The sequence below is a fragment of the Somniosus microcephalus genome, chromosome 6, assembly GCF_052327205.1.
Source record: "Somniosus microcephalus isolate GS21.2 chromosome 6, FLI_Smic_1.0, whole genome shotgun sequence".
Taxonomy (NCBI): Eukaryota; Metazoa; Chordata; class Chondrichthyes; order Squaliformes; family Somniosidae; genus Somniosus; species Somniosus microcephalus.
Window position 1 is genome coordinate 119,158,443 of NC_140992.1, and position 27,714 is coordinate 119,186,156.

General features: G+C 49.1%; 1 pseudogene; it reads left to right on the plus strand.

The window, feature by feature from the left end:
- Nucleotides 1–12,683: 12,683 nt before the first annotated feature.
- Nucleotides 12,684–27,714, plus strand: part of LOC147116042 (alpha-1,4-N-acetylglucosaminyltransferase-like) — a 160,519-nt pseudogene continuing 145,488 nt past the window's right edge.

The following is a 27,714-nucleotide window of genomic DNA, read 5'->3' on the forward strand; positions in this document are numbered from 1 at the left end:
AAATTCAATCATATTATGATCGCTGCTATCTAGGGGCGCCTTCACTATGAAGTAATTAATTAATCTTATCTCGTTGCACAATACCAGGTCTAGTATAGCCTGCTCTCTGGTTGACTCCAGAATGTGCTGTTCTAAGAAACTATCCCGAAAACATTCTAGGAACTCCTCTTCTAGGCTACCTTTGCCCATCTGATTGTTGATTGTTCCAGTCTTTAAGTAGATTAAAATCCCCCATGATTATTGCTATACCTTTCTGACAAGCTCCCATTATTTCTTCCTTTATACTACATCCAACCATGTGGTTACTATTAGGGGGCCTGTACACCACTCCCACAAGTGATTTCTTGCCTTAATCATTGCTCATCTCTACCCAAACCGATTCTACATCCTGGTTTGCTGAACTTCGGTCATCCCTCTCTATTGTGCTAATACCATCATTAATTAACAGAGCCAACCCTCCACCTTTTCCTGGCTTTCTGTCCTCCCTAAGTGTCATGTACCCTTCAATATTCAGGTCCCAATCTATTTCATCCTGCAGCCATGGGCGCGATCTTGCCAGCCCTGGGTATGGAGGCGGGACTGTTGGGAAATTGGCAGAATTTGGGGACGGGCGCCCAACCCGCTTCCAACCCGCCTCCGTGCCATCTTGCCAGGAGGCGGGTAGCCATGCCACATCGGGTCCCGTCTCCTTTGTGGGGGGGAAGGGATTACAGCCAAAATGTGCTTTGAAAGTAAGTGATGGATGCAAGTGTGGAAAGGTGACTATCTGAGGTAAGTGCAAAGTGTTAGAAAAAGTGTACTTACCTTTGTTTCTTCCTGCAGGCTTCAGTCGATGGGTATGTGGAGAGTCTCGCACCTCCGTGGTAGAGATGACAGATGGCCGTTGCATTCTCCAGTGCAACAACCATCTCATTTCTGCAAAAGAAAGAGGTTTGATGAGGTCTTGAATTTAAGACCTCATCAAACTACAGAGAATGTCACTGTTTGACAGCTTCATAGAGCTGTCAAATGAGGACAATTCATCTGTCATACGTTGACGTTCTCTGCAACCGGCTTTCCATTAATTGGCCTGCTAAGTGCTCAGGTGAATCAAGGGAAAATAGCTTGGGTTGGCCAGAAGTTGATGGAGGTGGGACTAAAACCCGACAAGTGGGAGTCCCGCCTCCAAAAGCATCCCATTGGCAAAATCACCCCTTATATTTCTGAATTGGCTATCAGATCGTACTTCTTTATTTGCGCTATCTGTTCATCTGTTTTGGTTCGAATGCGACGTGCATTCAGATGCAGAGCCTTTAGTTTTGTAATTTTTTTTGTAACCTCTAGCCTTATCTGTTGATTTACTCTTAGATTTGCACTCAATCCATTCCTGTCATGGTCTGTTTATCTTTTCCCATATTAATACCTTTCTCGCCTGCCTTGTGTAATGATCAGTAACCTGTCATTCTGGAATGGTACACTAGGTGGTGCTGTATGTATGTCAGCTACTATCATTGGTTCCTTTGTTTGTTTGTTTTGGTGTTTCTGACATGTCTCACATTTCCCTATCATGTTCTCAATGTCCGTACTTATGCCAGGCCAATAAACAGTGTCTCTTGCTCTCCTTTTGCATTTTTCAATTCCGAGGTGTCCTTCATGAATCCTTTTGAGCATGTCTTGACGTAGAGCCTGTGGAATGACTATTCTGTTCTGTTTTAGTAATAGTCCACTTGCGACACTCAATTCTGACCTGATGTGAAAATATTTTGGACAGGAACCTTTTGGCCAACCATGATGAATGTTCTCTATTACTGTTTGTAATACTGTATCTTTTACTGTTTCTTCTGCTATTTGCTTTGATTTTGTGTCTGACACGGGCAGCGCAGCAGTGACCATACTCACATGAACATCCACGTCTTCTTCAGTAGAGCTCACATGACTCATTGTGGGTGCTCGGGATAGTGCATCTGCTAACACTATGGCCCCGATTTTCGGGCAGCTGTCGGGCGGCTTTTCATGCGGCCGTGGTCCGAAAATCGCGGAAAAAGCGGGTCGGGACCCCCCCCGCCTGATTCCCCGCCCCGTCCGACTTTCGGACCGCCGTTTCCACGTGCCCCGCTTTAGTCCGGCCTGCCGCTGGCGGGACTGCTCGTTGGAGCACTAATCACCAATGATCACCTTGTTAAGGACGATTTTCCCGTGCCGTTGCGACTTTGGGGCTTTCCCCACCTGAAACCCGTCTGCGGGGAACCCCGCCGATGAGAGCTGGCGTGAAAACAGCTGGCTTGCTTGCTTGCAGCAGCAGGTCACTGAGGGCTGAAGAGATTTAAAGAGGCAGCATTTGCAGGCTGCAGGACCTTGTTGATCAAGGCTTGGGGGAACTATTTGAAGCCTTAGGAGCAGCTGCAGAAAGTTGGAGCCTCATACACTTCTTCAGTGTGAGCTCCTGGGAAGCCCCTCTCACTACCCTAACTCAGGACCTCCTCAACCGAGGCATCTGCTAGAAGCATGGGAGGCCTTTGGCACCTTCCCTTCCTGGCATTAGAGGATCTCCAACAGCAGAGCTGGCAGCAGCAGAACCAGGAACAGCAGGATGATTACCAGGAGCACCAGGCTGCTGCTCACTCACCTGAAGCTGCACAAGCCAGAAGGGGCCAGCGCTTTGAAGTGGCTTGAGAGCACCTTGCTGCGCTTTAGGGGGCCAGTGGGACCCATTTCTGCACTGGCAGTCCTACTCAGAAGGACTTCCATGAAGATCTGGTTTCTCTGTTCAACAGATGGCCAGCGCTCCTCAAGAGATGTCATTCTCTTATGAGCACTCACCATGTTTTCCGTACCCTGGCGAGTTATCTCCTCCATGGAGGTTGCCAACCTTTCCATGGTGCTGCGTTCATGCACCAATGGCTCCACAAAGGCTCTGCTCATGGTCGCTATGGTCTCCTCCATTCGCTCCACACTCGCAGCGACCCTGGAGACAAAACCTGCCAGAGACTCCTGCATCTGTGCATGGAGATCCATCACCTCTTCTCTTGCGGATGGACCCAGAGGCAGAGGGTCGACATGCAGCGCAGCTGAGCTGAGCTGGCAGAGCCCTGCGTCCTCCGACAAGGACTCTCCACTGCTGTCCCTGTCTCCAGTATCTGCTGAGGCTCACTTGTCAGCTGTGAAACACCAGGTGACAACACTACTCTATGTCCCGAAGGTCCCCCCGATGTGTGAGTGTCTGCGCTGGTACTAGGTGCGCTTACTTCTGCTGACGCTGCACCCTCAGAGGTTGGAGCTTCCTCTGAGGAGTCTGGCTGCACAGCCTCTTCCTCCTCCACAGTGAGGATGGGGGCTCTGGATGGTACTGTGCGGGAGTAAAGGAAGGAGTTACAGATGTAATGCCAAGGTTCCTCTGGTGACTCCCAGCGAGTTGGAATCTGCTGACACCTGCATCCATGCAGCATTGGTCTCAGTGGGAGGCCTCTTCCTCACTGACCTAGGGAAGACGACCTCCTTGCGGGCCCTAACCCCATCCAATAATGCCTGCAGTGAAGCCTCGTCGAATTTGAAGGCAGCTCGGGGTCTGGCACTGGCCACAGCTGCTGCAGGCTCCTCTGCCATCCTGTATGGTTCATTTGGAAGCCTTCAGATGATGCAGTGCTTGCTATGGACCTTGAAAGCACCACGAATGATGACATCATACTGTGGGGATTTCTGACTCGATTTAGACAATTAGCAAGGCTTCCCACATGCTGGGAATTAATTGGCCAATTGAGGGAAAATTGCATGGGGCTGGCTGACACTTTTTTATGTGTGTCAGAAACCCCACATTTGGGGAAATCCGACCATTCCCCACAGAAGCCGAAAATCGGGGCCTATGTATTTGCCTGGTGTGTAGATCAGTTCAAAGTCATATCTTTGCAGCTTCATCATGAGTCGTTGAATCCTTGGAGACATCTCATTCAGATTTTTTTTTATGATGGCAACCAGTGGGCTGTGGTCTGTCTCAACTGTGAAGGTGGGAAGTCCATATATGTAGCCATGGAACTTTCCTAATCCAACTACCAAGCCTATACATTCCTTTTCAATCTGGGCGTATCGACACTCAGTATCAGTCATAGACCTGGAGATTTACCACATCTTCCCAAGTTTGATCCCTTGCCCCTACTATTTAGTTTAAAGCCCTCTCTATCGCCCCAGTTATATGACTCGCCAGGACACTGGTCCCAGCTCAGTTCAGGTGAAGTCTGTCCCTGCGACGATCTTTGTTTGCCTTGGTTTGTCACTGGTGCAGGTCACCTAACTCCTGTCCCAGAGCTCATTTATAAATGAGTTCTTGATGGTTGAGGATCGACTTCAGTCCCTTCTCAATGACCCCGGTTTTCAAACAGCAACAAGGTCAGGTTCTTCGTTTGGCTCGCCAATGCTGTCTTAAACAAACTTCTGTTGTTCACTTGAGTTGTAACAAATTCAGTCTTTTGGTTATAATCGTTTGATTGTTTAACTTCAGCATAAAAAGCAATTTACAAGTGAAGTATAGTCACAGATAGAGAACATGAACCTAGGCATGGGTCCCTTATCATGCTGCCTGAACAGAGGGAAAAGCTACATTTATACACTGTTTCCTTATCAAACTGGAACTGGCGTTGCCCAATTCTGGTAGTTACATCAACAACCTTGGATTTAAGATGTCTTGTCCATGCTATGGTAAACATATCCAAGGCCAGTTGGTTGCAAACACCAGCTATTGATAAGTGAAATCTCTCTCTCTAATGATGCCAACCACATTTTTCTCCTATATTGAATCAACTAACCATGAACATCTGATCAGAAGCTGAATTAACCGAGTTTCATATGCCAACAGGTTGGAGGCGTGGGGTCAGTTAACGTGTTAAAAATGTGAATCCTGACCTGAACCCGCCTCCAACCTGCCCACATTTGTTTTTAACGGGGGCTGGATGGGGGGAGGGGGTGGGCAGAGAATCTGCTGCCAGCAGGCGGGTTGTCTATTTAAATATTATAATGAGGCTGGAAGCCTCTTCTTTAACCTCCATTTTGTCTTTAGCTTTAGCTGGTTGGGTTTTGCAAACCTCGTGAAACCTGCCAGCTAATGCAAGGCGAAGACTGCTGCATCCAGGAGGAATGTGTGTTTACAGGGACCTCATGAATCCAGGGTCCCTGCCTACCCACTCCCGTGATCAGAGAAACCCCCACGAGGCCTCCAATCACCCCGCAGGCCTCAAATTTCCCCCCAGGCCTACATCAAGGCCTCCGATTCCTCCAAACGCCTTCGGCCCCCACTCCTCCCCCACCCTGCTCCTCTGCCCCACCTTACTGTGCCGGCCCCTGATCCCTTCAGACCGCCCACGTGCCGCCACAAGCCCATGATCATCACCTGACGCTCCCCCCACAGTGCTTCTCCCAGTCCCCAATCCTCACCCTTCGCCCAGCCCCCCACTGTGCTGTTCCCGGCCCCCGATCCTCACCCATCGCCCAGCCCCCCACCGTGCTGTTCCCGCCCCCTGATCCTCACCCATCGCCCAGCCCCCAACCGTGCTGTTCCCGGCCCCCGAACTTCACCCTTCGCCCAGCCCCCCACCGTGCTGTTGCCGGCCCCTAACCCTCACCCATTGCCCAGCCCCCCACCGTGCTGTTCCCGGCCCCCAATCTTCACCCATCGCCCAGCCGCCCACCATGCTGTTCCCGGCCCCTTATCCTCACCCATCACCCAGCCCCACACCGTGCTAATCCCGGCCCCCAATCTTCACCCATCGCCCAGCCGCCCACCATGCTGTTCCCGGCCCCTTATCCTCACCCATCACCCAGCCCCACACCGTGCTAATCCCGGCCCCCGATCCTCACCCATCGCCCAGCCCCCCACACCGTGCTGTTGCCGGCCCCCGATCCTCACACATCGCCCAGCCCCCCACCGTGCTGATCCCAGCCCCCGAGCCTCACCCATCACACAGCCCCCCACCGTGCTGTTCCCGGCCCCCAATCTTCACCCATCGCCCAGTCGCCCACTGTGCTGTTGCCGGCCCCCGATCCTCACACATCGCCCAGCCCCCCACCGTGCTGATCCCAGCCCCCGAGCCTCACCCATCACACAGCCCCCCACCGTGCTGTTCCCGGCCTGCGTTCCCGATGTTCTGGACTCCCCCCACATTGCTTCTCCGGCACCCCTGCGATCATTTCATAATCCACCCCCGCTGCTCCTCTGGCTGACCCCACACATGATCCCTCCCTCCTTGCTCTGTGCGGCCTAGTGCTGCAGGCCAACCCGCAGGGATCCAGCCCACCTCTCAATATGCCCTGATATTTTCCACAAGCTGTGAGGAAGTGCATCTCTGTCTCCACCACTCCCTGACTGCAGTGAGAGCATATCCTGTCCTCTCTTGGTAGCCGGGTCTGTCTGTGTCTACCTTTTTCAATCGCCAGGCTATGTTCACTAAGTCTGTACATTGTCAAGGTTTTTCTCAGTTTGCTACCCTCACTCTCACCCCCCACCCCCACCCCCCGATCATCAACCACCCCAACCCTCCCTCCCCCGGTCACCCACCCTCCACCCCACCGCCCCCGGTCACCCACCCACACCTTCCCCCGCCCCGGTCACCCACCCCACCCCCACCCTCGGTGACCCCCAGCCCTAACCTGCCTGCCCCATTATAATTCTGCCCAATGAGTAGCGATAATGGGCATGTTCTCAAACTGGAAGGAAGTGACTAGTGGTTGTTGAATCCGTGATTCTTAAAGTATGATGTTTTCCACTAACTTGACGGAGGCTGTAAATTAACAATCAACAGGTGTTTACTGGAGGAGGGTAGTCTAAAGACTAACTGTACAGAGGCATGCTCAAGGCTTATATACAGGTGTGGTCACTGCCGGTACTACAGTATACAGGAGCTGTAAAAGTAGTTCTCTCTTAAAGGTACATACACTACAATTCCTCCCCTATTAGATTAACAGTACCCATAACATTCAAATAACAGGTCACACTTTAACATGCACATTAAACTGAAATAGTCCATTTACAGATTCAGTCTTTGGGGCGGCTTCCTGATCCTTTCTGGATAGCGCCTTTCCTGAGGTTCTTGTTCTTGGTGCGGAGGCGATTCTGGCCCCCTTTTGTCGGTTAGTTCATCAGTTTCCGCTGCTACTGTTTCTGGGGTAGATGCTACAGGTAAGTCGGGTTCATCCACAGGTACGCGAGACATGGGGTTGACTCGTTCCTGTGGCACTAGGATCTGGTCGACGTGACGTCTCACAATGTTATCCCCAACATCCACTGAGTACATTAATGGCCCCTGCCGTGTGCATATCGTTCCGGGTTGCCATTTCTCTGTTCGGTAGTCGCGGGCCAAGACTGGTTGTCCTACATTGAAGCTCCTTGTTGGCTTCTCATTGATGTGCTGGAATTGCTTATCCTCAACATTTCTTCGCACATTTGGTCTGAGCAAATCCAGACGAGATCTCAACCTTCGGTTAAAGAACATCATAGCTGGGGCCTGGTTGGAAACTGCATGTGTTGCATTTCTGTAGGCTAACAGGAAATTGTCCACCTTATGCTGTAGTGGAATTTCATCATCGCACATGGCCCTTATCGCCTTTTAAAGGCTTGTACGAACCTCTCAGCCAATCCATTTGTGGCTGGATGATGCGGGGCGGATGTGTAATGCCTTACCCCATTCCTTCTCATAAATTTCTGAAATTCTTCGGACACAAACTGTAGTCCGTTATCAGAGCAAACCTGCTCTGGCAAGCCGTTCCTGGCAAATATGGTCCGTAGGACTGCAATCGTTTTCTCTGTTGTGGTTGAGGACATTTTGATGACCTCAGGCCATTTCGAGTGCGCATCCACTGCCATTAAAAACATTGGCCTAGAAATTGAGTGGGGTTAGCGCCCATTTTGAGGCGCTAGAGGGCCCAGCGCCGCAAGTACAGCCGATTGAGAAATTCACTTGGGCGCTGCCATCGGCGTTAGCCGGTTGCGCTGCGCCGGCACCGATGACGTCATCGGTGTGCGCAGCGTCCCGGTTGCCATGGCAACGCGCCCCAACGCCGAAATTGAGTTGCGGCCACCTCGCCCGTGGCAGCCGCAACCAACGATTTTTCAGAAGTTCGCTACGAGTCTTAGCGCCGGCGCAATAAGGTCGCGCGGCGGCCGGCCGCTTTCCCGGCGGCCGCCTGCCCGCACCTCCCTCCCCGGACTCCTCCAACACCCCCCCGCGGCACAGATGCGTGTGGGCCGCGAGCCCGGCACTTCTCCGAGGTGCCGGGCTCATTTTTCTCCACAGATCAACGGCCAGCGGTCGGGTGCAGGCAGCTCCTCCTTAACGGAAGGAGGAGGCTTGCACTTCCCCAGCCTGCCGCACCGCATCGGGTGCCGCAGCGGCGGATTAGCATCGCAATGCGGCAGTCAGCGCCCATTGCGAGGCGCTGACACCCTCCAGTAGCGCCGGCAGCCGTCTGGGCGCGGCGCTACTGAATTTTTGGAGCGCGCAGGGGGACTTAGCGCCGGCGCTAAAGCCCTGGCGCGGCGCCAACTCAATTTCTAGGCCATTGAGTCCATGAATGGACCAGCAAAATCAATATGCACCCATTGCCATGGAGAGGAGGGCCACTCCCATGGGTGTAGAGGGGCATGTGGTGGTGCATTTTGGACATTCTGGCACCCTGAGCAGCTCTTTGTTAGGTCCTCGATTTGTTGATCGATCCCCGGCCACCATACATAAGCCCTAGCAAGGCTTTTCATTTTCACCCCTCCCAGATGGCCTTCATGAAGCTCATTGAGCACTCTCTCCCTTAACTTGAGTGGAATTACCACTCGGGATCCAAACATCACTGTCCCCTGGCATACTGACAGCTGTTCTCTTCTGGATGAGAATGCTGGCAACAGTGAGTCGCCATGTGTTGGCCATCCCTTCACCGTCAAATCATATACCCGAGACAGTGTCGGATCATTGCGGGTCTCCTTCTCTATATCCGCATTAGTTACTGGCAATCGTTCAATTATCGACGAATAAAATATTTCGTTAGGGTCCACTGCTGGTGCTTCCTCCACAGTAGGCAGTGGCAGGCGTGATAGCCCATCAGCGTTTCCATGCTGTTTCATGCCCTTACACTCTATTTCATATTGGTTCGCCCCTAGAAAAAGGGACCATCTTTGTAGCCGTTGTGCATTCATCACCGGAACGCCCTTCTTTGGATTAAAGATGGAGACAAGTAGTTGGTGGTCAGTCAGCAAGGTGAACTTCTGCCCATGCAGATAGTGGTTGAATTTTTTTACTCCCCGTACTAGGCTGAGGGCCTCCCTGTCGATCTGGGTGTAGTTGCGCTCGGCTGAGGTTAGTGACCGAGACGCAAAGGCTACTGGCCTCTCCAACCCGTCTGGGAATTTGTGCGACAGCACCACTCCAATACCATAGGGTGATGCATCACATGCCAACCGAATTGGTAGTGCTGGATTGAAATGGGCCAACACCTCTTTTGATGTGATCAATTCTTTGCACTTCTGGAAAGCTCGTTTACATTCGTCATTCCACATCCATGGTACCCCTGTTTGCAGTAGGTTGTTCAGTGGGTGTAATACTGTAGACAAATTTGTTAAGAACTCATGGTAGTAGTTCACCAGCCCGAGGAACGACCTCAGTTGTGACACGTTTTCCGGTGCTGGAGCCTTGACTACTGCCTCAATCTTTTCAGGGGACTTATGTAACCCCTCTTCATCAATAACGTGGCCACAATACGAGATCTGCTTCTGGAAAAACTCGCACTTGTGGCGATTAGCTCGTAGCCCATATTCCTTTAATCTAGTGAGCACCTTCTCCAGGTTGGCGAGGTGATCACTGTCATTTTCGCCCATGACCAGGATGTCGTCCAAATAACACTGGGTCCCTGGAATCCCTTGCAGGACTTGATCCATTGCCCTTTGCCAAATAGCCGGAGCCGATGCTACCCCGAACACCAGCCGGTTGCATTGGTAGTGAGCTATATGAGTGTTGATCGTGAGGTATTGTTTCGAGGCTTCTTCTACCTCCATTTGCAGGTACCCCTGTGCCAGATCAATTTTGGTGAAGCGTTTACCTCCAGATAGCGAGGCGAAAATATCCTCAATCCGTGGAAGTGGATATAGTACCGTGTGAAGGACTGGGTTCACTGTCACCTTAAAATCCCCACAGATGCGGACCTTCTTTGGTTCCCCAGGCGTATTACTCAATGACCTCTTCATTACAGGAATGATGGGTGTAGCCCACTCACTCCAGTCTACTTTGGACAGTACTCCTGAACGTTCCAACCCTTCCAGCTCTGCTTCGACGGCTGGTCGGACCACATAAGGTACCGGTCTGGCCTTAAAAAACTTTGGGCTTGCATTTTCCTCTATTTTAATCGTTGCTGTTATGCCTTTTAGTGTTCCGAGTCCCTCCTGGAACACTTCTTGTGCGTCAGTTAGCATTTTTGACAGTCGTCCAGGTGTGACGTCATTATTCTTTTTGGCCTCAACCTTCAGTGCCTATATGGAATGCCAATCTAATTGTACCTTCCGGATCCATTCACGTCCTAGCAGTGGTGGTCCTCCGTCTGGCAATACATATAGGTCCATTTTGGGTTTTTCCTGGCCTTTGTATATCACGTTCACCCTTATTTTTCCTTTGGGGTAGATTTTTTGCCCCGTGTACGTCTTCAAGACAATCTCTGTATCACTTTTCTGTTCGTCTGAACTACTGTCCATCACCTTATGTACCTTTTTGTACTTCTCCTGTGGAGATGTCTTGCTGCTGGTTTTATTCCCTGACCTGCAGACTCTTGCTATGTGTCCAGCTTTTCCACACTGTCTGCACACTTGGTCCTTGAACCAACAATCCTTCTGGTCGTGTGTTGTTCTGCCGCAGCGATAACACTTCCCTGCTCCATATAACATTTCATTGGTGCCATATTCTTGCGGTCTCCGTTGTATCTCTGCAGCGCCCCATGCGGCTGCTTCGTGTGATACTGCCATGCTGAAAGCCTTGTCCAGTGTAAGATCCTTTTCTGATAGAAGCCATTTCTGTGTTCCTTCACTTTGAAGCCCACACACACACTTGTCCCTTAACGTATCTGCTAGTCCCAATCCAAACTGGCAGTGTTTCGATAGCTTGCGCAGTTCCGTTAAGTACTCAGCATTACTTTCATCTTTATGCTGGTTCCTTTTGTGGAACTTAAATCTTTCTGCTATCAGCAGCGGTGTGGGGTTTAAGTGGTCCTGTAGGATTTCCACTATGCTTTCGAAATTCTTATCCACTGGCTGCTCTGGGGTTATTAGGTTTCGCAGTAAGCCATAAGTTTTTGCACCCTTGGAATTCAACAAAACCAGTGCTTTCCTAGCATCTGGCACTTCATTCGCCTTGTAGTACACCTCAATGCGTTCCACATATGTCGCCCAATCTTCGACTTCATTGTCGAACGTAGAGATACTGCCACTCTTCGGCATCCCTGGGTGTGATTAAACTGTCTAAAATGGCATCTCCCGCGCTCTCCCTTCTTCTCCGCTGGCACAAAATGGCATCTCCCGCGCTTTCCCTTCTTCTCCGCGGCTCAATGGCGTCTCCCGCGCTTCCTTTCTTTCCCCGCGGACGCTGTTCAGCCCTTTTAGCCCTGGCTGCGCTCTGCGCCTTCTCCTGTGTGCCTCTCTCATTGCCGCCACTCGGTCCTGAACCCCGGCTGTGCTTTACCCTCTCTCTCTTTTTACTTTTCCATCGACGCCGCTCGGTTTTCAACCCCCGGCTGCTCCCTGTGCGCTTCACCCTCTCTCTTACCCCGTCGACGCTGCTCGGCCTTTTCTGTGCCGTCGGTCGGCTCCAGCCGCCGCTGTCCAGGAAGGGTCTGCGCTGTACCTGTTGCCAGTCTGTTGCTGGATCGTCGTGGCTGGAGAACCAAGCCCAGCTCTCAACAGCCTCCCCTGTGATGTTCACTCTCTGCCGGATGACTGGGCGGTTTCTCGTGGTCGACGCCCGTGCTTCTGGCCTTGACTTTCTTCCACAGTCCTCCCGGAACGAATCCTTGAAAGGAAATGCAGAGTTGCATGTAGATTCGAATCGACCTCGTCGCCATTGTTGAATCCGTGATTCTTAAAGTATGATGTTTTCCAATAACTAGACGAAGGCTGTAAATTAACAATCAACAGATGTTTACTGGAGGAGGGTAGTCTAAAGACTAACAGTACAGAGGCATGCTCAAGGCTTATATACAGGTGTGGTCACTGCCGGTACTACAGTATACTGGAGCTGTAAAAGTAGTTCTCTCTTAAAGGTACATACACTACAGTGGTGACCCACAAGGATCGGTGCAATTTTGTGGTGTCTTACAAGGATCTGCAAAACAGATGTTAGACTAACAGGTCTATAATTTCCTGGTTTCTCTCTCTCACCCATCTTATGTGCTCGAAGAATATGATATGCCAGCATTTTTGCTGCCTCAATGACATGATTGTGATATGTGTTTTATGGAAATAAATAAATGCTGATTGACTTCAGTACAAGCGTCAATAGTAATGTGCTTCATTACAAAAAAAACCTTTAACTTTATGTTTCACAGGAGCCTGTGAAGAAACATCTCGGCTCCACACCATGGTTTCCCTGTACAAGTCGTTTCTCTTTATCCTCACGAATACAATTTGTGGTGTGCTGTACAGATACTGGAATCTGGACACCTATTAGTCTATTCAAAACTACACCTTGGAAATATCCCAGATGAAAGATAAAGCTGACCCAAATCTTTCAAACTCAACCATAAAACCTGGGATTATATTTGTGGAGACGACTGACAAAGTGGAGCCGGCACCATTGGCAGTGTGTTCAGTGGAGTCTGCTGCTCGTTTCAACCCAGACAAACGTGTCTATTACTTCATGAAGGGATTCAGTGGCAACTTATCACAGTATCCACAGCCTGAGTATGCTGGCATCCCTTTGCTTTCCTCAATAAGTAATGTCGTCCTTCTACCCTTGAATCTCACTGAACTGTTTGAAGGCACTCCTTTGAGTGACTGGTATCAAAAGGTAAGCAATTGGTAGAAATAATTCTGAGTAAATTAATTGTTTGACTGTAATTTTAATTTTTTTTTAAATAGCAACAACGACAGGAACGCCAACCCCACCATCTCATAAATCATGAGACAAACCCTTCGAAATCATGAGCTTTGGTAGGAAATCATGAGTTGCTATTTTTCTCAAACATAAACCAATAAAGGTCGACAGTTGGTTTGTAAACCTCATTAGGTTTTATTTAATCTCTAACAGGTCACAGCTCTTTACAAAAATAATATTACTGTATCTGAAAATGCTTTACAAAAATTTTTTTAAAATCCTACCTATTCTCACCTCATTGCTATGTTTTGGGCACTCCTCTTGAATTTCGGTTGGCCGAGTTTTCAGTATCAGGAAAGTGCGGAATTATTGTATTTTAAACAAAATTAAGACTTTAAGAACATAAGAGATAGGAGCAGGAGTAGGCTATACCGCCCCTCAAGCCTGCTCTGCCATTCAATAAGATCATGGCTGATCATCGTCCTCAACTCCTCTTTCCTGCACTATCCCTATATCCCTTGATTCCCCTAGATTCCAAAAATCTATCAATCTCAGCCTTGAATATACTCAAAGACTGAGCATCCACAGACCGCTAGGGCAGAGAATTCCAAAGATTCACAACCAGCTGGGTGAACAAATTCCTCCTCATCTCGTTCATTAATGGCATATCCCTTATCCTGAGACTATGTCCCCTAGTTCTGGACACTCCAGCTAGTGGAAACAACCTCTCAGCATCTACCCTGTCAACCCCTTCAGAATCTTTTATGTTTCAATGAGATCACCTCTCATTCTTCTAAACTCCAGAGAGTTTCGGCCCATTCTATACAATCTCTCATCATAGGACAACCCTCTCATCCCAGGAATCAATATTAACTATACAAAATAATCCAGTGAAATATAAAGCATTCCTGCTCCGAGTGCGCACTGTGCAATGGAAAGAAAGTTTCACTTTTCACATATTCTGAATGAACGAGACGCTACATTTGATTGGCCGTTACCAGAGATTCTTTTGCTCCGCTGTCCAATTTTGGCAGGTTCGTGGCGGGGAGAGAGAGCTCCAGTTTTGGGGGGGGGCTGGTGGCGGGGAGAGAGAGAGAGGGGGAGAGAGAGAGAGTGGGAGAGAGAGAGAGAGAGGGAGGAGGAGAGGGAGAGAGAGAGAGAGGGGGCGAGAGAGAGGGGGGAGAGTGAGAGGGGGAGCGAGAGAGAGGGGGAGAGAGTGAGGGGGAGCGAGAGAAGGGGAGAGAGGGAGGGGGGAGTGAGAGAAGGGGAGAGAGGGAGGAGGAGAGGGAGAGAGATGAGTGGAGGCAGAGCGAGAGGGAAAGAGGGGGAAAGGGAGGGGGAGAGAGAGAGAGGGAGAGACAGTGAAAAATAGGGAGGAGGAGAGGGAGAGAGAGAGAGTTCGGCTGGGTGAGAGAGAGCGCTAGAGGGGGAGAGAGAGAGAGGAAGAGAGAGTGGGCAAGAGAGGAAGAGGGGGAGAGAGAGGGGAGAGAGAGTGGGCGAGAGAGGAAGAGGGGGAGAGAGAGAGGGGGGAGGAGAGGGAGAGGGGGAGAGAGAGAGGGAGGAGGAGAGGAAGAGAGAGAGATATAGACGAGTGGAGGCAGAGAGAGAGAGGTGGAGAAAGAGTGAGAGAGGGGGGAGATAGAGAGGGGCAGAGAGAAAGATGGACTGGGGGAGAGAGAGAGGGACTGGTGGAAGAGAGAGAGGGAGAGGGTGGGAGACAGAGAGAGAGGGGGGAGCGAGAGAGAGGGGTAGGGGGAGACAGAGGGGGTGGAGAGAGCAAGGGAGAGGGGGGAGAGAGAGAGAGAGAGAGGGTCAGAGAGTGAGGGGGAGAGAGAGAGGGGAGAGTGTGAGGGGGAGAGAGAGAGGGTGGGGGAGAGAGAGAGAGATTGGGAGAGAGGGAGAGAGAGGGGAGAGAGAGGGAGGGGGGAGAGAGAGGCCAGGAGAGAGAGAGAGAGAGGGAGAGAGTGAGGGGAGAGGGAGAGCGAGAGAGAGATGAGTAGAGTGAGACAGAGGGGGAGAGCGAGAGGGGGAGAGAGAGCGGGGGAGAGGAGAGGGGGAAAGAGAGAGGGGGAAAGAGAGGGGGGGAGAGAGAGAGGGGGAGAGAGAGAGGGGGAGAGAGAGGGGAGAGAGAAGAGGAGAGAGAGAGGGGGAGAGAGAGGGGGGGAGAGGGAGAGAGGGTGGAGAGAGGGGGTAGAGAGAGGGGGGAGAAAGAGAGTGGGGGAGAGAGGGAAAGAGAGAGAGGAAGGAGAGAGGTAGGGAGAGGGGGAGAGAGACAGGTTTGGCAAAACTACTTGAACAATCTACAGCACCCGGCCTCACCCTATATGAATCCAAGTTTAAATTCATCATCTATGCAGATGACCTGGTTCTGCTGTCACCAACTAAGGAGGGTCTACAGCAGAACCTGGATCTGCTGGAGTCGTTCTGCCAGACCTGGGCCCTGACAATAAATTCCCAAAAATCCAAAGTCCTTGTGTTCCAGCAAAGATCCAGACATCAGGGACCCAAAATAAATTTCACACTAGGAACAACCAAAATTGAACAAACCACTAACTACACATACTTGGGCTTAAAAATCAGTTCTACGGGAAATTTTCATCTGGCTGTGAATGAACTGAAAGAGAAAGCAAGAAGGGCTTTCTCTGCCATTAAAAAATCAATCCAAATAGAAATCCCAATTAGCATTTGGCTCAAAATCTTTAAATCAGTAATTGATCCAATTGCGCTCTATGGCAGTGAGGTGTGGGGACCGCTAACACAACAAGAATTTGCAAAATGGGACAAACACCCAATTGAGATCCTACATGCAGAATTCTGTAAAAGTATCCTCCGGACTCAAAGGAAAACTGTAAACAATGCATGCAGGGCAGAACTAGGCCAATGTCCATTAATAATCACTAGCCAAAAAAGAACCACCAAATTTTGGAAACACCTAAAATGAGCAACCCCCACTGCTATCATTACGAAGCCCTGAAATGCCAAGAGAGGACCATGAAGAAGAATACCCTCAGTCAACTAGTCCTGGGACTCAGTGAAGTAACTACTAACACTACTAACAATAACCAGCCTCAGGACAGTGACAGCGTAACACAAAGAATTCGACCCAACACAATCGTCGCTAAGCAAAAGGAAAAATGTCTGTCATATTGGGCAGAAACAACTAAAACCCAAAACAAACTCAATTGCTACTTGGCACTAAACAGACAATACAACATGGCTGATTACCTGACCGTGGTAAAGGATAGCAAACTGAGGAAAACCTTGACAATGTACAGACTTAGTGAACATAGCCTGGCGATCGAAAAAGGTAGACACAGGCAGACCCGGCTACCAAGAGAGGACAGGATATGCTCTCACTGCAGTCAGGGAGTGGTGGAGACAGAGATGCACTTCCTCACAGCTTGTAGAAAATATCAGGGCATAAGGGATAATTTCTACCCAAAATTCACAAAAATATGCCCGGAATTCAGAAATTTGAATGACGACCAAAAACTCCCATACCTACTAGGGGAAGAGAGAAATTGTGTAACCTTAGTGGCACACTATGTTACAGCTTGCCATAAACAGAGGGACAACCACTAAATATAAGAAAAGAGTATATACAAATTATATGAATGTATATTTATACACTCAGGGATATATCTGTTTATACACTTTATGGATAGATCTGTATTTATGTGTTCAACCATGAATGTTTTTTGATGCTTTGGCAACATAAGATGTACCTTGTCATGCCAATAAAGCGATTTGAATTGAATTGAATTGAATTGAGAGTGAGGATGGGAGAGGGAGAGAGAGACAGGGATTGGCAGAGAGTGAGGGAGAGAGAGAGAGGGAGAGAGGGGGGAGAGAGAGGTAAGGGCTGATTAAGAGAGAGAGGGGGAGGGGTGAGCGAGAGAGGGAGGGAGAGGGGTGAGGTAGAGAGAGAGGGCTGATAGAGAGAGGGGGAGAGAGAAGGGGGAGAGAGGCGAGAGAGAGGGGTTGAGAGAGGAGGTGATAAAGAGAGAAAGGGAGAGAGAGGGAGAGGGGGTGAGAGGGGAGCAGATAAAGAGAGAGAGAGAGAGGGGAAGAGAGAGGGAGAGAGAGAGAGGGAGGAGGAGAGGGAGAGAGAGAGCTCGGGGGGTGCGAGAGAGAGGGGGTGAGAGAGAGAGGGGGAGAGAGAGAGGGGGAGAGAGAGAGAGGGGGAGACAGAGTGGGGGAGAGAACAAAAAAGAGAGGGCAGAGAGAGAGCGAGGAGGAGAGGGAGAGAGAGAAAGAGACGAGTGGAGACAGAGAGAGAGAGGGGGAGAAAGAGAGAGTGGAGAGAGAGGAGGGGAGAGAGAGAGAGCGAGGGGGAGAGAGCAAGAGAGGGGGAGAGAGCGGGAGAGAGAGAGAGAGGGGGGATATAGAGAGGGGGAGAGAGAGAGGGGAGGGGGAGAGAGAGAGAGGGTGGTAAATAGATAGCGAGAGAGAGGGGGAGAGAGAGGGGGCAGTAGATAGATAGAGAGGGGGAGAGAGAGAGGGCAGGAGATAGGGAGGTGGGTGAGAGAGATGTACGGGGAGAGAAAGAGGGGGGTAGAGAGAGCAAGGGAGAGAGAAAGGGGATAGAGAGAGAGGGGGAGAGATGGAGGGAGGGGAGAGAGAGGGAGGAAGAGAGAGAGAGAGAGACGAGTGGAGGCATAGAGAGAGTGGGGCAGAAAAAGAGTAGTGTTGCAAGAGGGAGGGGGAGACGGGGAGAGATGGAGAGAGAGAGGGGGGAGAGAGAGAGAGAGGGAGAGAGAGCGAGAGAGGGGGAGAGAGGGGGAGAGAGAGAGAGAGAGAGCGGGAGGGGGAGAGAGAGAGAGAGGGCATGGGCCGCACGGGGCCGCAGCAGCAGCCGAAGTGAGGTGACTCGGCGAAGGCCGCACGGGGCCGCAGCAGCAGTCGAAGCGAGGTGACTTGGCGGAGGCCGCACGGGGCCGCAGCGGTAGCCGAAGCGAGGTGACTCGGCGAAGGCCGCACGGGGCTGCAGCGGCAGCCGAAGCGAGGTGACTCGACGAAGGCCGCACGGGGCCGCAGCGGCAGCCGAAGCGAGGTGACTCGGCGAAGGCCGCACGGGGCCGCAGCGGTAGCCGAAGCGAGGTGACTCGGCGGAGGCCGCACGGGGCCGCAGCGGCAGCCGAAGCGAGCGGCGGAGGCCGCACGGGACCGCAGTGGCAGCCGAAGCGAGGTGACTCGGCGGAGGCCGCATGGGGCCGCAGCGGCAGGAGAGCGGCGACTCAGCAGCGGCCGCACGGGCCGGCAGCTGCAGGAGAGCGGCGACTCAACAGCGGCCGCACGGGGCCACAGCGGCAGGGGGTCGGAGCGCGACTCCAGAGCGGCGGCCGGAACACAGGACCGTGGACCGGGGAGGGGCCGGGCCGAGACAGAGGCCTGGAGACCTCTGAAGGAGAGGGGAGCAGCCCGAGGGCACCGTGGGGCAGCGGCTCCCAGGCGCAGACAGTGAGTACGGGTCCTGGGGAGGGAGCCTGAAGCCAGGGAAAGGCCCGAGGAGCCTGGCCAGGACAGAGGCTCAGAGACCTCTGAGGGGGAGGGGAGCAGCCGGGAGACACCGGGAATCAGCAAATCCCAGACACAGACCAGGACAGTGAGTACTGGGCCTGGGGAGGGCCTGGAGAGCGAGCGAGTCCGGGGACTGGGAAAGGTCGCGAGCAGGGAGAGGGAAACACCAAACCCGGGGCCCCAGAAAAGCATATTCTGAGGTCAACAATAATTTCTACCTCAACAATACTAAAAATGAGCGAATCGGAGGAGCCACAGCAGCTCCCGAGGCACACTGAGAGCAACCTCTTCCAGATTCCCACCAACACCAAAAAAAATGCTAAAAATCGATCAAGCAGAAGTAGCTGAGAGAAAAACCAGAAACTCTTTTTGCTGACTGGTACAGCACTGGGAAAAAATGTAATCTCATTTTTTACTCAGATCAGTCAGCGGCTTGGATCACAGCAATAAAATCAGACTATACCAGGGTTAAGCAGGAAAGAACCGCTAATGGGTCCAAACTGAAAATTAAGAAACCAGGGGACCCGGACAGTGCAACCACGATTGTCAACATGTACGATAATGGAACAATATTGGTGCAAGGCAACCTCGACGACTTTGAAACGGCCTTCAAGACACTGAAAGAAATAACTGAGAGGGGAAGGAACAGCCCCAGAGTGGCTAACAGGGGAAAAGCGACTCGCACTCCCCCCACCATTGACAACTCACCAGGAGTAAATCAGCCTGGTCAGGAGGTGAACGAGCCACACAGTTCTAACCCAACACTCACCCCGGGGCCCCACAGCCACATGATGCAGCTGACTAACACCAGCGTAATTACCAGGGAGGAAGCCACACATACTCCCCCTACCACTTCCAGCTCACCAAGAGAGGAGCAGCCTAGCCAGGAAGTGAGTGAGCCCTCCAGCGCCAACCAAACACATGCCCCGGGATCACACAGCCAGATACAACTAAAGGATAAATTTAACCAGTTAGAGACAGAGCTGGTTAAACTTAGAGAGGAGTTCCTTAAACTGAAACATGAACAAAAGCAAGAGAGGGAGGGATACAGGAGAGAGCTGAATCGACTTGGGAATCAGGTGAAAGAGCTGCAGGAAAACAAAGAGAGCCATAGAGGAGAGATAGCACCATTAGACCAGCAGCCAGAGGCTAGAGATAAGACAATACAGAGCCCGACTGAACAGCTGCACTCCCACACTGAACAACAGCAGCAGACACACAATACAAGGGGTGCCACACAGACCGACCAGCATACTGAAGCTCAGTCTTCCCCCATCACCGTGGAACCACAAGCGAGCCGATCACAAGAGGAGCGCACACACCAGACACGACCACCCCAGTCCAACACACACCCTATGAGTCCAGGCGAAAGCCACCAGACAGTAAACACCAACAAGGCCGACATCGTAATACTCATAGACTAAAATGGGAAATTTCTATGGGAGAAAAAGCTCTTCCCTAGACATATTAGAATCACTGTTTTTCAATATTGCCGAGAACAGACTTTAACAACAACACAATTCATGAGATAAATGCCAGCATAGCAAGAGACTGTGAATTAAAACACAACGTGCACCTGGCCCAACACCCCACCCCCGATGTGGAATGTCTTCACGACCGCGTCCACATCCACAGGAAACGAATACCAATCTTTGCCAAAGCCCTGAAGGACGTCGCTTTTAATCGGGTCCATACCCAGACTCCAGGAGGACGCCCCCCCCGACCACCAGAGATCAGCGGGGTACATACCAGGACTACTACAGAGACCACCACCACACCAACCGGGACCAGAAAGGATCCCCATGCACAACAACAATATCAGACCTGCACCACTCCTGTCATGCAGGGGAACAGGTCCGCTCCTAGCCAGACAGAGGGAGAGATGGCACAGGGCGTACGCAATACCTCAGGCAGAGACAATCCATTAAGAGACACTAAGCAGACGTGCAGCAGCATCTACTTCCGCCTTATGGATCAGAAAAGGGAAAAAAAACCAAGGACTAATTACTAGAAAGAATTGTAACCAAGTAGTATTAGTATTTATAGACAATTGAGATGATCCTTTTTTCCCCCATTTAGACACGACAAACACATATCATTCTTTAACCTATCATAGTAAAAGATAAAACTTAACATGAAATCCTTATATATTTCGACCTGGAATATCCAAGGTCTACGCTCTTCGGTGCTCGACGTGAAGAGTAGGACCCCAGAGTTCATAGATGAAACTAAAGATCTGGATATTATCATTTTACAGGAAGCCTGGTATGGAGGAAAAGGACACACTGGCCGTCCCCAAGGGTACACAGAGCTGGTGGTCCCCTCCAATAAATTGCCAGGAGTAAACCAAGGCAGAGACTCCAGAGGCATACTGATTTGGTTTAAAACAGAGCTTAAGAAGTGCATCAAATTTATAAAAAAGGGCGAAAACCACATGTGGCCCAAAATTGAGAGGGGGATTATCTCTAACACCCAAGATGTTTTCATTTGCGCACTCTATATCCCCCCAATGGAATCCCCATACTTTAAAGAAGACACCTTCTCCAACATTGAGAGGGAGATTATCCAATTCCAGGCCCAGGGGAACGTGTTGATCTGTGGTGACCTCAATTCAAGAACTGGCGAAGAAACAGACTTCACCAATAATCAGGGAAACAATTACATATTCAGGAATAACCACTTCGATATCCCTTCCCTTCCATACAGGCATAACTGCGACAAGCAGACAAATACCAACGGAAAACAGCTCCTGCAGCTGTGTCAAAGCCTGGGTCTGTACATTGTCAATGGTAGGTTCATGGGAGACCTCCTAGGAAGATCGACCTATTGCTCACCTCTTGGCTGTAGCACCGTAGACTATATGATTACGGATTTGGACCCATCCTCTTTCAGGGCATTCACAGTCAAACCACAAACAACACTGTCAGACCACAGTCAAATTACTATGTATCTTAAAAAGACAGAAACAAACAACACAGAAACACAACCCAGTAAGCTGTACAACACCAAAAAATCGTACAGATGGGCCAAAAACAGCACGGAAAAATACCAGGATGCAATTAGCAATGAGTCAACTCAAGCTCGATTGGACACCTTTCTGGATGACATATACACTCACAATAAAGAAGGCGTAAACCAGGCAGTGAATAACCTAAACAATATTTTTGATAATTTGGCAACAAGGTCAAACTTGAAAGCTCGCAAGAACAAACCCAAAACAAAAAACTATGAAAAATGGTTTGACCCAGATTGCCATAACATGAGGAAAAAACTTAGAAAAATATCAAACCAAAAACACAGACAGCCAGAAAACGAGGAATTATGCCTTACTTATTGTCAGACACGAACACAATACAGAAACACACTCAGAACCAAAAAAGAGCAGTATATTAAGAATACACTCAGCTCCATTGAGGAATCCATTGATTCCAATTGTTTCTGGGACAACTGGAATACCTTACACAAAAAACAACACGACGAATTGGCCATTCAAAATGGAGACACATGGGAAAACCACTTTGAAAAATTATACCAGAAAAACACACTAAGGCCAGAGCAACACCAAATATGCAAAAAACTGGAAAAGCTCAAAATGGCCATAAAAGTTAACTAAAACCCGCTAGACTCCATAATAAAAGAAAAAGAACTAGTTGAAAAACTCAAGGATCTGCGACTAGGAAAAGCTTGCGGTGAAGACGGCATACTAAGCAAGATGATTAAACACACAGACGGTAAAATGAAACTGGCTATCCTAAAACTCTTCAACTTGGTTCTGAGTGTCGGTTACTTCCCTGATATCTGGAACAAAGGACTCATAATGCCCAAATACAAATGTAGGGACAAAGTCGACCCAAATAACTATCGAGGCATCTGTGTAAACAGTAACCTGGGGAAGGTATTCTGTAGTATCATAAACAAAAGACTTATAAACTTCCTTGAGGAACACAATGTCTTGAGTAAAAGCCAAATTGGATTCCTGCCAAATTATAGAACATCAGATCATAGCTTCACCCTACAGACTCTAATTGACAAACACGTTCATCAAAACAAAAGCAAAATCTACGCATGCTTTATAGATTTCCAGAAGACTTTCGACTCCATCTGGCACGACGGTTTATTCCTGAAACTTATCGAAAGCGGGGTAAGGGGAAAAACATATGATGTAATTAAATCAATGTATACAAACAACAAATGTGCAGTTTAAATTGGAGACAAACAAACAAAATCTTCCCACGGGGCAGGGGGTGACGCAGGGCTCGCCCATCTCACCGACACTCTTTAATATTTACATAAATGAATTGGCAAAACTACTTGAACAATCTATAGCACCCGGCCTCACTCTATATGAATCCAAGGTTAAATTCCTCCTCTATGCAGATGACCTGGTTCTGCTGTCACCAACTAAGGAGGGTCTACAGCAGAACCTGGATCTGCTGCAGTCGTTCTGCCAGACCTGGGCCCTGACAATAAATCCCCAAAAAACCAAAGTCCTTGTGTTCCAGCAAAGATCCAGACATCAGGGACCCAAAATAAATTTCACACTAGGAACAACCAAAATTGAACAAAGCACTAGCTACACATACTTGGGCTTAAAAATCAGTTCTATGGGAAATTTTCATCTGGCTGTGAATGAACTGAAAGAGAAAGCAAGAAGGGCTTTCTATGCCATTAAAAAATCAATCCAAATAGAAATCCCAATTAACATTTGGCTCAAAATTTTCAAATCAGTAATTGAACCAATTGCACGCTATGGCAGTGAGGTGTGGGGATCGCTAACACAGCAAGAATTTGCAAAATGGGACAAACAATTGAGATCGTACATGCAGAATTCTGTAAAAGTATCCTCCGGACTCAAAGGAAAACCGTAAAAAATGCATGCAGGGCAGAACTAGGCCAATATCCATTAATAATCACTATCCAAAAAAGAGCCACCAAATTTTGGAAACACCTAGAAATGAGCAACCCCCAATTCTATCATTACGAAGCCCTGAAACGCCAAGAGAGGACCATAAAGAAGAATACCCTCAGTCAACTAGTCCTGGGACTCAGTGAAGTAACTACTAACACTACTAACAATAACCAGCCCCAGGACAGTGACAGTGTAACACAAAGAATTCGACCCAACACAATCGTCGCTAAGCAAAAGGAAAAATATCTGTCATATTTGGCAGAAACAACAAAAACCCAAAGCAAACTCAATTGCTACTTGGCCCTAAACAGACAATACAACATGGCTGATTACCTGACCAGGGTAAAGATAGCAAAATGAGAAAAACCTTGACAATGTACAGACATAGTGAACATAGCCTGGCGATCGAAAAAGGTAGACACAGGCAGACCCGGCTACCAAGAGAGGACAGGGTATGCTCTCACTGCAGTCAGGGAGTGGTGGAAACAGAGATGCACTTCCTCACAGCGTGTAGAAAATATCAGGGCATAAGGGAGAATTTTTACCCAAAATTCACAAAAATATGCCCGGAATTCAGAAATTTGAATGACGACCAAAAACTCCCATACCTACTAGGGGAAGAGAGAAATTGTGTAACCTTAGCGGTACACTATGTTACAGCTTGCCGTAAACAGAGGGACAACCACTAAATATAAGAAAAGAGTATATACAAATTATATGAATGTATATTTATACACTCAGGGATATATTTGTTTGTACACCGTATTTTTGTGTACAACCATGAATGTTTTTCGATGCTTTGGCAACATAAGATGTACCTTTTCATGCCAATAAAGCGATTTGAATTGAATTGAATTGAATTGAGTGAGTGAGAGAGGGGGTCTAGAGAGAGAGAGGGGGAGAGATAGAGAAAGGGAGAGACAGAGAGGGATGGGGAGAGAGAGAGTGACTGGGGGAGAGAGAGAGTGTGGTAGATAGATAGAGACAGGGGGAGAGAGAGCGCGGGTAGAGAGAGCAAGGGAGAGGGTGAAGGGATAATTACAGTCCTAGCACTTTTGGGCTGCCTCAGATCAGGTGTGTTCCCCAGACATTCACCTTCAGCTTAAGTTAGAGATAGCCGAATTCCATAAGAATCTTAAATGGTTCTAAAGTTTCAGGCTATCTCTCCCTAAAGGAACGGAATGACTGAAGATGTTACCGTCCTCCAGATAGTACTTATATTAAGTTGAACTAGAATGTAACCTTCCGGATATTATGAGGGTCCGGAATACCCCTCAGAATTCTGCAACTCCTTACAGAAGAATGTACAGAAATTGTGGGTTCGCAAGTTTATACAGATCTACTCTTTGAGACAATTCTAAAAATATTGGGTGAGAAATTTGGTATCGCCCCATTTGGGGCACAATTATCGGCCGGGCGCAAAGATTAGCACCTGGCGCTAATTATTGCCTCCGACTACAAACTTGGCTTTTATCGCCACTGGAGGTGATTGGAGCGCTAAATCAGGCGCTTCACATCTGTCGTAAGGCGCAAAGGCCAAGGAGCGAGGCGTTAACTCACAGCGCTGGCGAAGCTCATGTGATGTCAGTCAGCAATGGAACACAGACACACTGGCACCGGCCAATTCTTAAAGGGGAGATCTGATGAATGGTCATCGACCTGAAACGTTAACTCTGTTTCTCTCTTCACAGATGCTGCTTGACCTGCTGAGTTTCTCCAGCATTTTCTGTTTTTATCTTAAAGGGGAGGGTTTATCTTGGTCTCCATCTACATCCTGTTCATTGCAGCCTTGTGTCTCGGCCTGGAGAGACCTGTACATCAAATGTGCTGGAAAGAACAATGGAGAGACCCAGGGAAAGAGCTCAGAGTGCAGCCCCCACAGTCTCTTCTAAATAGATACAAGGAAGGGCAAATCAAAATGAACCTGCAAAGTGCTGCTCAGTATGCAAAACTCCTTCACACAGTGTAGAATCTCTCCAGAAGTCTCTCTCTCTCTCTCTCAGAATGCATGGTGCAAAAATGTCACCAACAAAAAAAGGCAAGAAGCGGTCGCCTTTAAATAGCGCTCCCCGAGTCCCTTCCTGACTGCAAAATGCTCCCCTCATCCTGTCGTTGCTAGCGGCAGGCGTTAAGGCAGGGGGCGCCACTCAATTTCCAGTCTGGGACGCTACCAGGGCGTTGCGCACTCGACTGACGTCACGACCTGCTGGCGCAGGAGATCGTGGCGGTAGTGTTTAGCGTCGCCGCAAAATGTCCGGTCAATTTCGCGAGAGGCACAGATATCGCCGCGCCCGGGCACTCGTTGGTTTGCACCCCACTTAGCGCCCTCTTAAGGCACTAACGGGTGGCGCTACCAACTGAATTTTCCCCCATATAGTTTTATTTAAGAGCCAACATCCAGTTAGCATCTGTTGAATCAGTCGCAACATTAACAATTCAAAGTACAATTAGCTTACATTTCTTATTTCTCAGAGATCCTTATTCTCAAATCTTTACTTCATTATATTTCTTATTTCTTACTTATTTCTAAATCCAGAACAGTCACCAAAATTAATCATTTTGACTTCCCGAGTCTCATAATTAAATACTTACAGAGATGCCTCTGGAAAGTTGAGAAATGGCCTGCCCGTTCAGCGTGTTCTGACTTCTGTTAACGAAGGTCTTATTTTTATAGCCTTTTGGCAGTGGTTTCTTCTTTGATGTTCTCTGCTGATGTTAGCTAATTGTTTTTATTGATACCTCTTTCGAATGCTTTCTATCTTACTATCAATTCAACTATTGCATGCATAATTATTTCTCTATCTTTAGGTGTTCCAAAAACCATCATAAAAACAATGACAGCAATGGTTTCTGTTTGATGCCATTCTTATCGAAGATTCTTCATTCAATTCTTAATATTGGCTTTACTGGTTTTTAGCAGACATTTTGACTCCCCTTACTGCTCCAAGTTAAATACAAACACAATGTAACTGCTTGGTGTCTCTACTGAAGTCATATTTTCAAAGCCTTCTTGTTGGTATTATATTTACAATATGTTAATCAAAACCACTTTAATTGTGTGTTTACTTGTTTTTTAGCTATCTCAATTGGTTGCATATTTTTATACCCTTTTGGCAGTGGTTTCTTCTTTGATATTCTCTGCTGATGTTAGCTAATTGTCTTATTGATATCTCTTATGGTTCCTGTCCAATTTGATGTTACTTTTACAAAGGCACATGGTTTAATCAATATTTTATGTTCCTGTTTGACGTGTTGGTTTTTAATACCTCACTTGGGTTTTCCATTGTGTTACACCCAAACTCTAGACTCTTCGGAAACATGTCTTTGCTTTTCAATAGGGACTTAGTTTCTTGGTCAATATCCCCTTCCCATTTCAAAGCCTGTTTACAACTTTGTTATCAGCTGATCTTATCTCAGTCACCTCTATTCCGTTTACAGCCTTGTCTGCTGAGACTTGTGTCTTTTAAACCCAGTATGTCCTGTATTAATAATATCAGAATTCTGTTCATAGTATCGTGTATTTCTCTGAATCATGGCTATTCCTTTACACCCCTGCCTTGACCAAAAGATGAGCTAATAATATCAGGGCAGAGTTTGGTCAATATTGCTCATGGGGTTACAATAGCATAATAATTTTACAAGATGTACGATTATGTGTTACATGAAAATTCCTTTGAAGTCATCCTAGGAAAATGTTTTGTCTTATTTTAAACTAGCTGGGGGTGCCCGGCGGTGCCGAGGCTTTTTTGAGGGCATGTTGTTGTTGGAAGAGAGAGAGAGAGCAACTGGGGGGAAGAGAGAGAGTGACTTGGGGGAAGAGAGAGAGCGACTGGGGGGAAGAGAGAGAGCGACTGGGGGGAAGAGAGAGAGCGACTGGGGGGAAGAGAGAGAGCAAGAGACTGGGGGGAAGAGAGAGAGCGAGAGACTGGGGGGAAGAGAGAGAGCGAGAGACTGGGGGGAAGAGAGAAAGTGAGAGACTGGGGGGAAGAGAGAGAACGAGAGACTGGGGGGAAGAGAGAGAGCGAGAGACTGCGGGGGAAGAGAGAGAGCGAGAGACTGGGGGGAAGAGAGAGCGACTGGGGGGAAGGGGAAGGAGGAGGAAGGGGAAGGGGAGGAGGGGGAGCAAGGGGGGGAGGAAGGGGGGAGGAAGGGGGGAGGAGGGGGAGGAAGGGGGGTGGAGGAGGGGGAGGGGGAGGGGGAGGAGGGGGAGGGGGAGGGGGAGGGAGGGAAGGGGGAACAGGAGGGGGGAGCAGGGGGGAGGGAGGG